We start from the raw sequence: 17,526 nt of genomic DNA, 5'->3' as shown, positions 1-17,526 counted from the left end.
GGAAACAAGTTGCAATAGCTTTATGCCTGGATACAGTTTCTGGAGTGTAACACAGGGAGAGGAAACCCAAACAGAAATCAGTGTTTTTGCTCTGTTGACTACATGAGGATAGGACTTTCAGGATGCTGAGATGACTAGAATTTACAAGGTAGAAAATGCAAGATGAGAGACATATACAGAGAAACGGTTCCAATAATCTGAATTTTTAGTGGAATTGCATTCTGCACAGAAGGGTCAAACCCCAAAAGGCAGGCAAAGAACATCTAAGGAAAGAACTATGACCAGGGAATTATATGACAAACAAGTCCCAAGAATCACACAAAACTGGGAATTATTCTAGCTCTAACCATGCAGAGTAGGGACAAATCAATATGTGGAGCATTGTGTAGAGACCCCAGAAGGTAAGGCCTTCATATTAGGGCTAAATTAAATATTACTCTAGGCTTGCCCTAAAGAAATATTTAAAAGGTTAAAAGAAAAAGTAGCTTTGAAAAACCTTTATCTGAAGAGTGATGGGCATTGTTAGGCGATTATTTTTCAATTAGTTGTTAATTAGTTGACAAATAACTTCCTAACAATGTCCATCACTCTTTAAATGAAGACAATAAATGTCAGCACTGAACAACATAACATTCACAAAAACCTAATGATAAAATTACACATATGAAGAATCAGAAAAATGAGATTTATAACAAAATATAGTCATCAATATAAATATTTCCAAAAATGACAAAAATGGGGGTATTTGTGAACAAGTACTGTAAAATCTATTATAAAACATGCTCAGAGATTTAAAGAGAAGCATGAACATAATGAGAAGTGGAAAATACATAAAATAACCAACTGTAATTACTAAAAATGAAAAATAATACACCTGAAGTAACAAACTCACTGGCTACGTTTAAAATAAGATTAGGTTCGGCAGAAAAAAAAAATCAGTAAACTTGAAAACATAGTATCAAAAGCTATCCAAAATGAAGTAGAGAGAATGAAAGAGAAGAAGTACAGGAAAAATGACTTATGAGAGAAGATTAACAGTTTGCAGGAGTTATGGTAGGAAAAAATTAAAGAAATTATAGCCAAGATTTTTCCAAATTTGGTGAATCTAAGCCCATGGACCCAAGAAGTTCAGTGACAATCACACAGATGAAACATGTGGGTAACTACACCAAGGCACATTATAGTTAAATTAAATATATACAGAGAAAGAGAATGAGAGAAATCCTTAAAAGCAGCAGGAGAACAAAAAAAACACATAAAATAGGGGCAAACTGTGGTACATGTGCCAATTTGGCCTGTGTCCTGTTCTTACATCACTCAAAAGCTAAGAATATTTTTATATTTGTTTAAAATAGAAGAATATGTAACAGTGTCATTATGTGACCCTGCAAAACCTGAAAATCTTTACTATCTTGACCTTTACAGAAAAATATCATCAACCTTTGGTATGAAGGAATAACGGTAACATTTAATGTAGACTTTTCTTCATAAACTATCCAAGCTGGAATAAGATGGAAAAAAACATATTTAAAGGGCTGAAAGAATAAAACTTCCACCCTAGAATGCTTTGCAATGTGAAAATCTTTCACTGGAGTCCAAATAAAAAAAGTCTTTGGAACAACAAAGCTAAAAGAATGTGTTCTTTGCATATCTGCACTGTAAGAAATGGTAAAGGATTTTCTTCAAGCAGAGAAAAAGCTATTCCATATGAAAACATGGATCTGTGCAAAGAAATGAGTGCCAAAATGGATAAATGTGGGGGCGATGGGTTTTTTTTTCCTGTTGTTAAATGTATTTAAAGATAATTGGGAAGAATAAGGGTCAACTCCTTCTTATAGAGGAATTTCAATTAATAAATATAAAAGTAAAGGAAGCATAATATCCCCATTAGAGCAATGTAGTAATCATTGGAGGCAAGATCCAATAGTAAATGCTGATCAGAAGACAAATGCTGACATCAGAAAACAAAAGTCTGAGAAACAGTGCATTTAATAGCTTTAATGTATCTCACTCTGAATACATATTAATTACAAAAGGAAAAATGTTAGCAGTGAAAAAATTTGGGAGACACCACCTTAACCAAGTGGTAAATGTTGATATAACCACGAATAAGATACAAACACCATGCACCCTTGATATAATGCCTGAAAACACACAACACCTCTGTAATACTTTCTTCAAAATCCATAGCCTCTTTCTAGTAGAAAGAAAGCAGCAGATACACAAAAATTCAAACACATTTTATAACATATCGGGTCACGCTCTTTGAAAGTGTTAAGATCATGAAAAAGATAAGGAAAAGATTGGAGGAGATTAAGAAACGAGGAGAACTAAAGGTAATGGGGCATCCTGGATTTCATTCCAGAATAGAAAAAGAACATTTGTGGAAAAATGAATGAAATGAGAAAACTGATGAAATGAGAAATGTAGTTTAGTTAATAATTTTGTACCGAAGTTAATTTCATGACTGGGTGCAGTGGTTCATACCTGTAATCCCAACATTTTGGGAGGCTGAAGCAGGAGGACTCCTCAGGCTAGGAGTTGGACACCAGCCTGGGCAACATAATGAGACCCTGTCTCTACCAAAAAAAGGTTAATTTCTTAGTTTCAGTAATTGTACAGTATTTATGCGAGATGTTAATATAAGAGGAAGCTGGGTAAAAGCTATAAAGGAGCTCTCCATACTGACTTTGCAACTCTTCTGTAAGTCTAAATTGATTTAAAATATATAGGGAACATGTTAACTGAGAATTTAAAGCAAAATTAAACAATGTATTGTAGGATTTGCAGTCCACTTTGGATAGCTCAAAGAACAGAAATAGTGAAACGGAGTCCTTCTAGCCAGGCTGCTTCATTTTATATGCTTGTTCTCCCAATCAGTTGCTATACAAGCTAGGACAAATCATTTACCTTTGTCTCAGTTTGTCATGGATGGAATTCTCTCTGTTGGAAGAGTTAAATTCACTACCAGACATAACTATCTTAATATGTGACTTCCTAGCACTTAGTGTGTGTATATACATATATTATATATATTTATCACTTGCAATTTTTCATTTTTCATGTGCATATATATATGCATATACACCCCTGGCAAATGATAAATTACTTTATTAGGGTAAATATGTGAGAAAAAAATAGCAATGTAAAAATACAAATAAGAAATGCCAGAGCCTGTTACTACTGGATCCTTCAAAAGTAAATTAACAAAATTGCACTGCTTGTTGGATGCAAGCAAACAGACACACACACACACACTCACACACCAAGAAGTTTAGTACATTTTAATTCAGAATACCTATTTTAGGTGGAATGCGTGTAGAGGATACATTTTCTAATAAGCAAAATAAATGACTCAAAACAACCTTACCACAAAAAGCTTGTCTTCCTAGCATCATAATCACACACATAAAATAAAATCATAATTAGAGTTATACTATAAATTCAAGTGATATTTGTCCTTACACTATATTCACAGCAAACGTGGAACCAAATTTCTTGAGACAAAAAAATATAATGGCCTGAAACTCAGGAACATTATTCTGACAAGCAGAAGAGGACTATGTTTTAATGCCTATTTGACAGGGCAGATAAACATTCCATAGACAAAATTGCCGTTTCATTCTAATTTGCAGGCATTTATCAATGCCTAATTGCAAGAATATCTTTCCACCTTTTCAAGTGAGAGTGACAGTATAGATTTCTATATTAGCTTTTATGGAAAATCATAGTAAATGTCCTTTACTATTACTTTACTTGATATACAGGTCAGTATGCAAATTTTAAAAATTGTTATGTCTTCCACTTGTCTTATAGTTATGTCTCATTAAATCTTTCACCTTTATAATGATGTCATCATAGTATTTTCCCCAACACCTGAAAGAATGAGTCATTTGCAACAGCTGTCATTCACGGTTAGTACCCACAATTCTGAAAAATCTATTCATACATAACTAGTAAAAATTTCAGGTTGCTTAAGGAAGTATTACTTAGGCCATATCTTCATGAAGCCAAGACAAGGAAATAGACAGTCTTTATAAGACTAAAAAGGAATATATATTATTTCCTGAGAAATTGTGATGACTGAAGTAATCACACAATTTCATTATTCTTATCTCTTTACATAATTTTTTATGTAAATGTGTACTACAAAAATAAAAAAAAAAAACTATACCACATTACTCTAGGGTCAAGATTATATAATTGTAACCCCAAATACCGTGCATAGCAATTTTAAGCACAATAAATGAATGAAATGCTGAGGATATGGGTTTTTATTTTTTATTTTATTTTATTTATTTATTTATTTATTTATTTATTTATTTATTTATTTATTTTGAAGCAGAGTTTCGCTCTTGTTGCCCAGTGGCGTGAACTCAGCTCACTACAACCTCCACCTCCAGGGTTCAAGCATTTCTCCTGCCTCAGCCTCCTGAGTACCTGGGATTACAGGCATGCGCCACCATACCCAGCTAATTTTTGTATTTTTAGTGGAGACAGGCTTTCTCCATGTTGGTCAGGTTGGTCTTGATCTCCCGACCTCAGGTGATCCGCCTGCCTCGGCCTCCCAAAGTGCTGGGATTACAGGCGTGAGCCACTGCACCTGGCCTAATGTGGGTTTTAAAAATCAACTAATTTTGTAACACTAAAGATAAAATAAAGTTGGTAAACAACAACAAAAAACTAAATAGTTTTAGGTTATGTATGGCCCCATAAGGTATTTTAAAAATACAAAACAATGAGCTAACTGAAAGGTGATGGGTTTTTGATAATTTGGGGAGTGGTTATTTACTTCAAAATAATATGTGTATTTTCCAGTTGCTTAGGGAACTTGATTTGTGCATTATGTATATTTATATGAATATTTGTTATCAGATGGAGATAACAAAATAACTACAATGTTTCATAAACAGGTTGTAAAATTTTGGCAGGGTGCGGTGGCTCACGCCTGTAATCCCAGCACTGTGGGAGGCCAAGGTGGGCAGATCACGAGATCAGGAGATCGAGACCATCCTGGCTAACACGGTGAAACCCTGTCTCTACTGAAAAATACAAAAAAAATTAGCCGGGTGTGGTGGCGGGCGCTTGTAGTCCCAGCTATTCGGGAGGCTGAGGCAGGAGAATGGCGTGAACCTGGGAGGCGGAACTTGCAGTGAGCCAAGACTGTGCACTGCACTCCAGACTGGGCAACAGAGCAAGAGTCCATCTCAAAAAAAAAAAAAAAAATAGGTTGTAAAATTTTAAGTATTTATCAATTTTTAAATTTATAATTGACCTATAATTGACATTTATGGAGTACATTGTGATGACTCAATGTGTGTATACGTTGTGTAATGATCAAATCAGGATAATTACCCTATCTCTCACTTTGAACATTTAATTCTTTGTAGTGATAATATTTAAAATCTTTTATTCTAGCCATCTTGAAATAATACTACATTATTTGCTATAGTCACTCTAATGTGTAATAGAACACCAAAACTTATTCTTCCTAACTGTAACGTTGAACACATTAACCAGCCTTTCCTGTTTTCTCCCCTCAACCTTCCCAAGCCTCTGATAACCACTATTCTACTTTCTGCTTCTATGAAATCAACTTTTTAAAATTTTGCATGTGAGTGAGATAATGAAGTGTTTGTCTTTCTATACCTGGCTGATTTAACTTAACATAATGTCCTCCAGGTTCACCTATGTTACCTTGCCACCTATGACAGAATTTCATTCTGTTTTATGGCTATATGTATATATATACACACACACACTCATACACAATGGAACGCTATTAATGTGATTTATACATATCGCATTTTATTTATCCATTCATTTGCAGACAGTCATTTAGTTAGATTCCATACCTTGACCAGTTTAAATAGTGCTACAATAAACATAAAAGCGCAGATATTTCTTTATAGTATTGATTTCATTTCCTTTGGATATATACCCAGAAATGGTATTGCTAAATCATATGATAGTTCTATTTTTAATTTTTTGAGAACCTCAGTACTGTTCTAATTTGTATTCATGATGACTGGACTAATTTACATTTCCATCAACAGTGCATAAGAGTTCCCATTTCTCCACATCCTTGCCAGCATTTGTTATTTTTTTTATCTCCCTGGTAATAACCATTTTAACTAGAGTAAACTGATTTCTCATTGTGGTTTTCATTTGCATTTCCATGACGATTAATGATGTTAAGCATTTCTTTTTTCATATATCTGTTGGTCATTTGTATGCCTTCTTTGAGAAACATCTATTTAGAATTTTGCCCATTTAAAAAATGGATTATTAATTTTTTTTGCTCTTGAGTTGTTTGAGTTTCTTCTATATTCTGGATATGAATCTCCTGCTGGATGAGTAGTATGCAAATACTTTCTCCTAACCTGTAAGTTGTCTCTTCACTCCATCGATTGTTTCCTTTGCTTTGCAAGAACTTCTTAGTTTGATGTAATCCAATATCCCTAATTTTTGCTTCTGTTTCCTATGCGTTTGAGGTCTTATTTAAAAAAAAAAAAATCTTTGCCCAGTCGAATTTCATGAAGCATATCCCCTGTGTTTTCCCATAGTAGGTTAATAGTTTGGGATCTTACATTTAAGTCTCTAACTCATTTACAATTCATTTTTGTATATAGTGAGAGATAGGAATCTAATCTCATTCTACTGCATGTGAATATCCAGTTTTCCTAGTACTATTTATTAAATAAAGTACCCCCCACCGCCACCAATGTCTGTGCTTCATGCCTTTGTTAAAAATCTGTTGAATGTAAACGCATAGATTTATTTTTGGGCTCTGTATTCAGGTTTCATTTGTGTATGCATCTTTTTTATCCAGTACCATGTTATTTTTGTTATTATAGACTTGTAGTATATTTTGAAGTGATGTAGTATGACGCCTTCAGCTTTGTTCTTTTTGCTCAAGGTTGCTTTGGCTATCTGGGATCTTTTGCATTTCCATGTAAATTTTAGATTGCTTTTCCTGTTTCTGTGAAGGATGTCATTGGTATTTTAGTAGGGTTTGCACTAAATGTGTAGGCCACTTTGGGTAATATGCACATTTTAGCAATATTAATCCTTCTGATATGGTTTGGCTGTGTCCCCACCCAAATCTCATGTTGAATTCCCATGTGCTGTGGGAGGGACCCACTAAGAGGTAATTGAATCATGGAGGTGGGTCTTTCCCATGCTGGTCTCGTGATAGTGAATAAGTGTCACAAGATCTGATGGTTTTAAAATGGGAATTTCCCTGCACAAGCTCTCTCTTTGCCTGCTGCCATCCATGTAATATGTGACTTGCTCCTCCTTGCTTTCTGCCAAGATTGTGATGCCTCTCCAGCCACGTGGAACTGCAAGTCCATTAATCCCTTTTTTTTTTGTATAAATTACTCAGTCTTGGTTATGTCTTTATCGGCAGTGCGAAAATCAAGTAATACAGTAAATTGGTACCAGTCGAGTGGGGCACTGCTGAAAAGATACCTGAAAATGTGGAAGCAACTTTGGAACTGGGTAGTAGGTAGAGGTTGGAACAGTTTGGAGGGCTCAGAAGAACACAGGAATATGTGGGGAAATTTGGAACTTCCTAGAGATTTGTTGAATGGCTTTGACAAAAATGCTGGTAGTGATATGAACAATAAGGTTCAGGCTGAGGTGGTCTCAGATGGAGATGATGAACTTGTTGGGAACTGGAGCAAAGGTGATTCTTATTATGTTTTAGCAAAGAGACAGGTGGCATTTTGCTGTGCTCTAGAGATTTGTGGAAATTTGAACTTGAGAGAGATGATTTAGGGTATCTGGTGGAAGAAATTTCTAAGCAGCAAAGCATTCAAGAGGTGACTTGGTTGATGTTAAAGGCATTCCACTTTATAAGGGAAGCAGAGCATAAAAGTTTGGAAAATTTGCAGCCTGATGATGCAATAGAAAAGAAAATCTCGTTTTCAGAGGAGAAATTCAAGCTGGCTGCAGAAATGTGCATAAGTAAGAAGAAGCCAAATGTTAATCTCCAATACAATGGAGAAAATGTCTCCAGGGCATGTCAGAGGTCTTCACGGCAGCCTCTCCCATCACAAGCCCAGAGGCCTAGGAGGAAGAAATGGTTTTGTGGGCCTGGCCCAGGGTCCCTGTGCTGTGTACAGTCTAGGGACTTGGTGCTCTGAATCCTAGCTACTCTAGCCATGACAAAAAGGGGCCAATGTACAGCTCGGGCCATGGCTTCAGAGGGTGCAAGCACCAACCCTTGGCAACTTGCACATGGTGTTAAGCCTGTGGGTACACAGAAGTCAAGAACTGAGGTCTGAGAACCTCGACTTAGATTTCAGAGAATGTATGGAAATGCCTGAATGCCCAGGCAGAAGTTTGTTGCAGGGGTGGGTCTTTCATGGAGAACCTTTCCTAGGGCAATGCAGAAGGGAAATATGGGGCCAGAGCCCTCACACAGAGTCCTTACTGGGGCACTGCCTAGTGGAGTTGTGAGAAGGGGGCCACCATCCTCCAGACTCCAGAATGGTAGATCCACCTACAGCTTGCACTGTGTGCCTGGAAAAGCTGCAGACACTCACTTTTCAACCCATGAAAGCAGCTGGGAGGGAGGCTGTACCCCACAAAGCCACAAGAGTGGAACTGTTCAAGACTGTGGGAACCCATCTCTTGCATCACCATGACCTGGATGTGAGACATGGAGTCAAAGGAGATCATTTTGGAGCTTTAGGATTTGACTGCCCTGCTGGATTTCGGACTTGCATGGGCCCTGTAGCCCCTTTGTTTTGGCCAATTTCTCCCATTTAAAATAGCTGTATTTAACCAATGCCTGTCCCCCCATTGTATCTAGGAAGCAACTAACCTGCTTTTGATTTTACAGGCTCATAGTTGGAAGGGACTTGCCTTATCTCAGATGAGACTTTGAATTATGGACTTTTGAGTTAATGCTGAAATAAGTTAAGACATTGGGGAACTCTTGGGAATGCATGATTGATTTTGAAATGTGAGGACATGAGATATGGGAGGGGCCAGGACAGAATGATATGGTTTGGCTGTATCCCCACCCAAATTTGACCTTGAATTCCCACATGTTGTGGGAGGGGCCCACTGAGAGGTAATTGAATCATGGGGGCGGGTCTTTCCCATGCTTTCTCAGGATAGTGAATAAGTCTCAAAAGATCTGATGGTTTCAAAATGGGAGTTTCCTTGCCCAAGCTCTCTCTTTGCCTGCTGCCATCTATGTATGATGTAACTTCCTCCTCCTTGCCTTACACCATGATTGTGAGGCCTCCCCAGCCACATGCAACTGTAAGCCCATTAAACCCTTTCTCCTGTGTAAATTACCCAGCCTCTGCTATGTCTATCAGCAGCATGAAAATGGACGAATACATCTTCCAATCCATGAACATGGAATAGCTTTCCTTTTATTTGTGTCTGCTTCAAAAATCCTCAGAAAAACACTAACAAACCAAGTTTGACAACACATTAAAAAGATTATGCACCATGATCAAATGGGATACTCTTAGGGATGCAAGGATGGTTCGACATAGGCAAATTAATAAACATACATATTACATTAACAGAATCAAGGACAAAATCATGTGAACATTTCAATAGATGCCAAAAAAGCATTCAATAAAATTCAACATTTTTTCATGACAAAAACTCCCAACAAATTTGTATTGGAAGGAACATACCTCAACACAATAAAGTCTGTATATGACAGACCCACAGCTAACATCACATTGAACAGGGAAAAGTGAAAGCTTTTCCTCTAAGATATGTAACAAGAAAATAATGCTCACTTTCATCACTTTTATTCAACATAGAAGTGAAAGTTCAAGCCCAAATTAGGCAAGAGAAAGAAATAAAGGGCATCCAAATAGGAGAGAAACAAATCAAATTATTCCAGTTTGCAGACTACATTATTTTATATATATATAACTATAAAGACTCCACCAAAAGGCTATTAGAATTAATAAATGAATTTAGAAAAGTTGCAGGATAAAAAGTCAACATGCAAAAATCAGTAGCATTTCTATAAGCCAGTAATGAATGATCCAAAAAAGAAATCAAGAAAAAAAATTGTATTTACAATAGCTACAAAAAATACAATAGGAAGAAACTTAACCAAAGATGTGAAAGATCTCTACAATAAAAGTTATAAAACATTGTTGAAGTTTTAATTCTAAGATCCTGTATGAAGGACCTTAGAATATCCAAATATTAAAATATAGTGTACCAAGACAAATACATAGAAATGAAAATTTTATTGACAATAACTTGTAACTAGTGCTGTCCTCATTTTAAACATATCATGAAGCTAGTAAGAATAAATTCAAGATTACCTTAAATTTGTTAAGTTAGACTACTGAAATGTCAAAATTATATCAAAGAGGTAGATTTGAAAGTATCCATGATATCAACACCCCCATTCATTTCTGTAAATTCTTTTAAAATTTCCCATAAGAGTTCATGCCCATAGGATTTATTTTAATATGTTGAAGAATGCAGTAAGAAAATTACATTTACATAAGTAGATTTTTTAATTTTCAAAAATCATAACAGTATTTTTCAATGTAGTTGCTAAACTTTAATTAAAGCCTCTGATTGCCCTCATTTTGACCAAAATTCACATGTTGTGATATTATAAAAGAATAGCAAGTCTTGATTTTTATCTTCCAAATTCAATACTCAGGAATTCAAACATTTTTAGAAAAATATACTGAAATATTTTCAAGACCTCATCAAAGTAAAGAAAGAGTAGATAAAAGAGGAAGTCATTTCTTTCTTTACCTCTACCCTGGGTGGGAAGAAGTCAGGGGAAGACAAATAAATTTGTACAATATAATGTACTCATAAAGAGGTTTTTATTTTTATGAAGAAATAAGCATACACTTAAAGAGATTTTTATATGATCTCTTTTCAGATAATTTATTTTTTTAAATGAAAGATTTCAAAAATCATTATCCAAAGTAAAGAAAACTAATTCCAAGAAAAAATAAGGTTATATGAAGTTGTTAAATTCCACACTCTCCAAGTTTCCACTTGAAGGAATTCTCTGTGAGCTTTTACCCACTGTAAATCTGTTGCTTTTGGTTTTAAGCCTGTACATTCTGATGTTCATTATTCTGATCTACTTTTCTTTTCATTTCTCCAATTCACTGAACCTCGTCATCATTCAATTTTGTTCTTTTATTCTCTTTTTCCCAGTATCCATACATAAAGTGTCAGTTATTATTTTGTTCAAAGTAGAATCTATAAAATCATTAGAGGTCTTAGCTAAGTGGATTGAGGAAAGTATAAACAGACCTTTTAGCACTACAAAATCTTCTAGACTTCCAAGAGTCACAAATTACTATAGAAAAAACAAGATGAATGATAACCAAACATTGGTTTCTATAATATTTTTAAGAGTTTCCATTATGAAGTAAGGATGTCACCAGTGTATATGTATTTACAAGTGTATGTATACAAGGACATGTACACACATGTGTGATTTGTACATGTTGTCATTTCTGTGTATGCATATATTTGTGCAAATGTGCATATGCTTATGTGTGTGCACATTACGTTTTCATGTCTATACACATATGTGGGCCCATATGTGTGCAAGTGTGTTTTCCTATATACATATACACGTATAGGTATATAAACATGCATGCATGTACATGTCTTTTCAAATGCAATGCACAAATAACATTGAGTAGGAGAAACTAACTTTTATAGACGCATACAACATGATCAGTTGTAGTTATTGAACACTTAAGGGACACTATGAAACAAAAACATAAAACAATATTTTCCACGTGGTATGATCCATAATATAGCTTTTATTCATTGGTACAATGTTTTCTTGAATCTTCAAGATATTTGCATAGTTTCTTATGGAAATAAAGAGCAATTCCATCATTTTTTGTTGTACCTTGTAATTATTGCCAAAAAAAAAAAGTTAAAATTGTGAACTTATTTACCTAGTGGAAAAATCTTATGTATAGTCTATAGTAAGCATTTCTAAGCCAAGATTTCTCAGGCTTATGTATATTGAAAAATAATCTGCAAGGGTAGAAATGTTGATTCTTGTAATCTACCCCTAGAGATTCAGTAAGTGGTGAGTAGATTCCAGAAATCTAAATTTTTATGATATACTCTGCATTATTTTAATGCATCTGGCCCATGGATCACACTTTGAGATAAATAATACAGCACTGCAAATTGAATTTTATATTTTTCTTCAGTACAAGGGACTAGAGCACAAAAATCTAAATTTTGATATAGACTCTGCCAAGTATACAGAGATCATACAAAGTTATTTTTTCCACCACAAATATTAACATGTGTGGGCATGCATGTAACTACTTAATTTTGTCTACTGAGGGGAGTCGAGTACTAAGTAACAAAGTAGAATACATCAGACTCAAGCATACACTTCATATAGTCCTATGGAGATTCAGGACTCTTTTGATGAATGTTAATTATAATCCCGTGAGGTGCGTGGGCCAAAGGTAAGAGACAAATTTATTTGAAACACATATTTAAAGTCTTTTGGGAACCCAATTGTTAGCCATTAATCTCTTGATGGATATTATGGTAACAATCAAGTGGAGCACACCTGCTTTGCTGCACCTGAGACAGCTCATCCTGAGGTTGCTCTGGCTCCCATGGAATGTTGACAGCAAGACCAGCTAAAAAGATGAGACAGGAACTTGGCACCAATTGTAGCAGTCAGAGGAATCTAGGGCTACAAACTGCAAATGCACATTAAATAATATATTAGACCAAGTGAGGTGTTTTGGAGCATTCAGTCTTTGAAACGCACCTATTATTTATTATTCCTCAAGGATAATATGTGATAGTAGGGATATGGATGTTCCTTGCTGTCATTTCTTTGTTTCATTTGCTGAAAACACTAATTCAGGCAAGCTATTATTCACCTAAGTCGTGTTTCAGCAAGACTAGCAGTTTCATTGTTATGTTTACTTGCCTTTTGCGGGACAGAATAAAAAGCAGGATTTGTATGAGTGAAACATATTGGACTCTTTTGGCCCCATCATGAAGATCAGTGGAATCGGTAGATACACAGCAGGTCCAAGGCGAGAAGATGAACTCCATATGTTGATTATGAGGAAGAAAAGAAAGCAGACCAGACTACTCTGCGAACACCACTAACAGACACGTTATAATAATGTCAAATCGTATACACGACAGTCAAAGGCATGAATAGCCCATTTACTGGAAGTAATTTGCTAACATTCAGATAAGTGGAACGTTTTGATGCAGTATTTGCATACATTATTTCTTTTGCATATATTTAAAGTTATTTTAATAAAATGTCTTTAATTAGAGGAAATTATGTATCAGTAAGCCAGATTTTCAAAGGCAGCAATACTATGAATAATTCTCAGATACTGATAATCTATTTCAACATGGATTTTAGGAAACAAAATAAATAAAAGCATCTCTTGAAACCCAGTGTGACCTACGAATAATAGAAAATAGACATAAAATACAGTCTCATGAAAGTAAGACAATAGTAGAAACCAAAACACTGTGGTGATAATTCCAGATATAGAATAAATAGCACTAATTTATTAAATAGTAGATATTATTAAAGGCATTAAAGTACACAGCTATATATACAGGTGTATAGGTTACAACTATTCTGTATATGTATTTAAAGTTTTACTAACTTGTTGCTTATTTTGATTAGCATTATTTTAGGGTTATCCAGAGGAACGGGGAACAGAAACAACAGGAAATGTGCACACACGCACACATGTGAGCCAATTTCTTATAAATTGCAAATCTTATAATACATAATATATATATTTTTAGATAATATGTATGTATGTAGAACACATAAAATTATCTAAAAATATAAATAAAATTATCTTACATATATGTATGTATATACATTTATTATAAGAAATTGGCTCATGCTATTCAGGAGGCTGAAAAGTCCCAAGGTCTGCATTTGGCAAGCTATAGACCCAGGAGAGCTGGTGGTATAGTTTGTCTGAGAGCTGGCAGGCTTGAGACCCAAGAAGAGCCAATGTTTCAGTTCATGTCTAATGGCAGGAAAGGCTGCTGTTTTAGCTCAGCAGTCAGACAAGAAAAGTTTTCTCTTTCTCGTGAGAGGGACCGCCTTTTTGTTGTATTCACACCTTCATTTGATTGAGGGAGCCCCACCTACATTAGAGAAGACAATCTGCTTTATTCAGTCTACAGATTCAAATGTTAATCTCATCCTAAAAACAAAACAAAACAAAAAAAACTCTCAGAGTCACAACCAGAATAATATTTGGACAAATACCTCACACCTCATGATCCACTCAAGCTGACAAATACAATTAACCACCACAAGCATATTTATTTATTTCTAACTGATTTATTTAACAAGGGCAAGCATGCTCTGTGCTGGGGATAGAGTGGTGAACAACAATAGATCAAAGCCACAGCTCTTGTGGCGCATACATTATAAAGGGATGGGAGGAGACACAAAATAAACAAGAGAAACAAGCAAAATACAATAAATCAGAGATATATAATTGTTCGTGAGGAAAATAAATCAGGGACACTAACTGTATTTGTTTGGGGTTTGGTGGGAATGAGTTGCAACTTTAAATAGTGAGCCAAGGAAAACCTCGTTGAGATGCTGAGATTTAAGTAGAGTCTTTAAGTTGTGGAAGAGAAAATTATGTAGACATCTGTAGGACAGCATTTCAGTCAGGGGAACAGCAACAGAAACGGCTATCATAAAGGCAATGCCTGGTGTATTTAACAAAGGCAAAAGCTGCTCTGTTGGAACAAGCAAAAGAAATAATCATAGGAAAACAATAAAAAATAGGTAAAGAATGGGAGGATCATGTAGAGCTTTGTAGGATAATGTAATTTGAAGCCTTTGCCTTGTTTGTTTATTTGTTTTTTTGTTTGTTTGTTTTATTAGTAAGAAGTGAAGACTTTGGAACTCTCCTTTGCGAGTTTTCATATAGATCTTAATTAGGGAGGTATATCAATTCCTCCATTTATTGAAAAAAAATGTTAACTCTGTTAACATGTCTGTAGTATCCACAATTGTGCTAAAACCCAGAAACCCAACAGTGAAAAAAATGAGACATTGTACCTTTCCTCACTGAGTTGACATTCTGGTTGGGAGATATTCATTTATAAGAAGCCACAATTATTTATGTAAATTCTATGAAAGGAGACATTACTGGGTGCTTGTTAGCACACAGGAATGTGCTTGTGAAGTCAGAAGTGAGAGCCAAGGAAAGGGTACATCATGTTGCAAGGTTTATACTCGAGAGTGTACATATCTATGAAAGCAAGAGAGAGTGTTAATGACATTTGGAGGAGGGTTGAAAGTGCTAAGTTGAAATTGGACAGGTGTGCAGGATCTTGACGGGCCTTTATTTCCCTGATTAAGTACTATATCCTGAAGTCACCAGAAAATGCACACAGTTTTAAACTGAGTAGTGATTGTTTCCATTTTCATATAGAAAGATCAACTTGACTAGAGAATGGGCTTGACAGGAAAGCAATCATAAAAAGTTTGGATTATTTCAGGCAAAATGGGATAGAGCCCTTGGGTTTGGCAGTGAACAGAGTCAAGGAAAGGGAGGGAGATAGATTTTAGGCATTGCAGAAGTAAAATTTGTAAGATGTGGTAATTTATTAGTGGGCAGGACAGGAAAGAGGAAGGAAATTAGCTGGTGTCTGGTTTGAGCAACTAGCGCATGATGCTATTATGAGGTAAGAAATGCTGGGGGAAAAGCAGTTTTTTGAAGACAGGTGAAGATCTGTCTAAGATTCTTAATTTAAACATTTAAGTAGTGATAACCAAAATATAGTTGGATATATGCATTTGCAGTTATGCAGAAATGTCTGGGAGAAGATACACATTTGCAAAGTGATGATAATTTAAGACAAGGAAATGAATGAGATTACTCAGACTATGTATAATATTTGAATCTAAGAGACCCCTTGGTAGAACTTGTAAGAAACCAAAAATTTAAGGGATGAAAATAGAAAAAAAAGTGTCTTTAAAGTATATCAGAGGTACAGGAAATAAGATAGGAAATTATGATGTCTCAAAAAAAAAAAAAAAAAAGCTTTAAAAAAAGGATAAAATGGCCAGTGTTTGTAAATGTTCTCAAGAATTCAAGTGATGTAAAAACTACAAACTTATCCATTATATTTTCTAAGAAGTCATTATTAGCAGCCTTGCGGATAACACTTTCGCTGAAGCAGTATGGACTGCAGAACTGAAGGGCGACTATGGAGAAAAGAAGCAGAAAGAGATGTAGAAGTTCTTCTAAACTGGTGCAGTTCTCATATTTTAAAATTTTTTAAAAGTTCTGTTTTGTCCGTCAGTCAGCATATAAATACTGAATTAAGTTCATACACACACACCCAGACACACACACGGCATAAAGTTGTTCTTTATATCTTCTACATAGCAGGCATCTAATCACATCCGGATGAGTTGGGGCCAGAAATGAAGACGATGTCAGCTGGAGAGGAGTGCACACAGCTCTAGAAGGCAGCTCAACTGTTGTGTGGTTTGCCAGTAGCATATCTTACTCTTGAGGGCAAACTCTTCAGATAATTACAAACACAAAGTCTGCAATTCTAGCCAGGGTCGTATTTCAGAAAAGCCATCTATGGAGAGCAGGAAACTAAAGTTTGCCAAGCAAAGGGGCCAAGAGTAAAGTCAAGTTTTGTTCCAAATGAGACCCTGCCAAGGAAGGCAGGCTATAGTAGGACTGGGATAATTTAAGGATCTAAAATGTCAGGGCAATAGATTACATCTAAATGGGTGAACCAGGGAGCAAGACTGGGTAATATCAAACATGATGTTGAAGAATAGGCCAGCAGGAAACCAGGAGACAAATTATGTCTGACAGGAGAGGAGCAGAAGCCCCATCTGGGTTCTGATTCATGGAACAGTGCATTAGCTCTGCCATTCTAAAATGTTAAAGGCAACACATCAGACAATGAGCTCTGAAAAATGAATGTCCAAACACTAGCTTTCCTGAGTTCCTGTACCCTAATCTACCCTATGATGCTTAATCTTCAGATACACCAGGGCAGAGAATTTCTTGTTAAAAAAAAAGAAAAAAAAAAAAAAAAAGGAGGTAGGAGATTTCAGGGAGGTAGGGGATTTATTGCATTTTCTATAAGTGAGTGACATATGATTTGTTGAAGAATACAAATTGTCCCTGACCTGTAGAAAAATAAGAGAAAGAATGACACAGGATTTTTTCGGTGCTGCCTCACCAGCCAGAAACCTCTGTGACTGGTGGTGCTTCTGCTTAAGTTTTGCTCATGGCTGCCAGGCTCATTCTGCCTGTGTGGCCTGGTAGGCTGCACTCAGCTCATGCTGCTGGCCCAGATCCCGCACCTGCCAAGGGTAAGCCAGGTGCAGAGTGGCAAGGGGTGTGTGAGAGAGCAAGCACAGGGTCTGGCCACTGTGCATAGCCAGGCATGCCAGCTGGTATGGCAGGGCAGGCAGCTCCAGGCACTAACACAGGCGCTGGCTCTGTGTGAGGCTGC

Source organism: Macaca fascicularis, chromosome 3, assembly GCF_037993035.2.
Source record: "Macaca fascicularis isolate 582-1 chromosome 3, T2T-MFA8v1.1".
In the NCBI taxonomy this organism is placed as follows: Eukaryota; Metazoa; Chordata; class Mammalia; order Primates; family Cercopithecidae; genus Macaca; species Macaca fascicularis.
The sequence above is the reverse complement of the archived record's forward strand: the minus strand, read 5'-3'. Positions refer to the sequence as shown.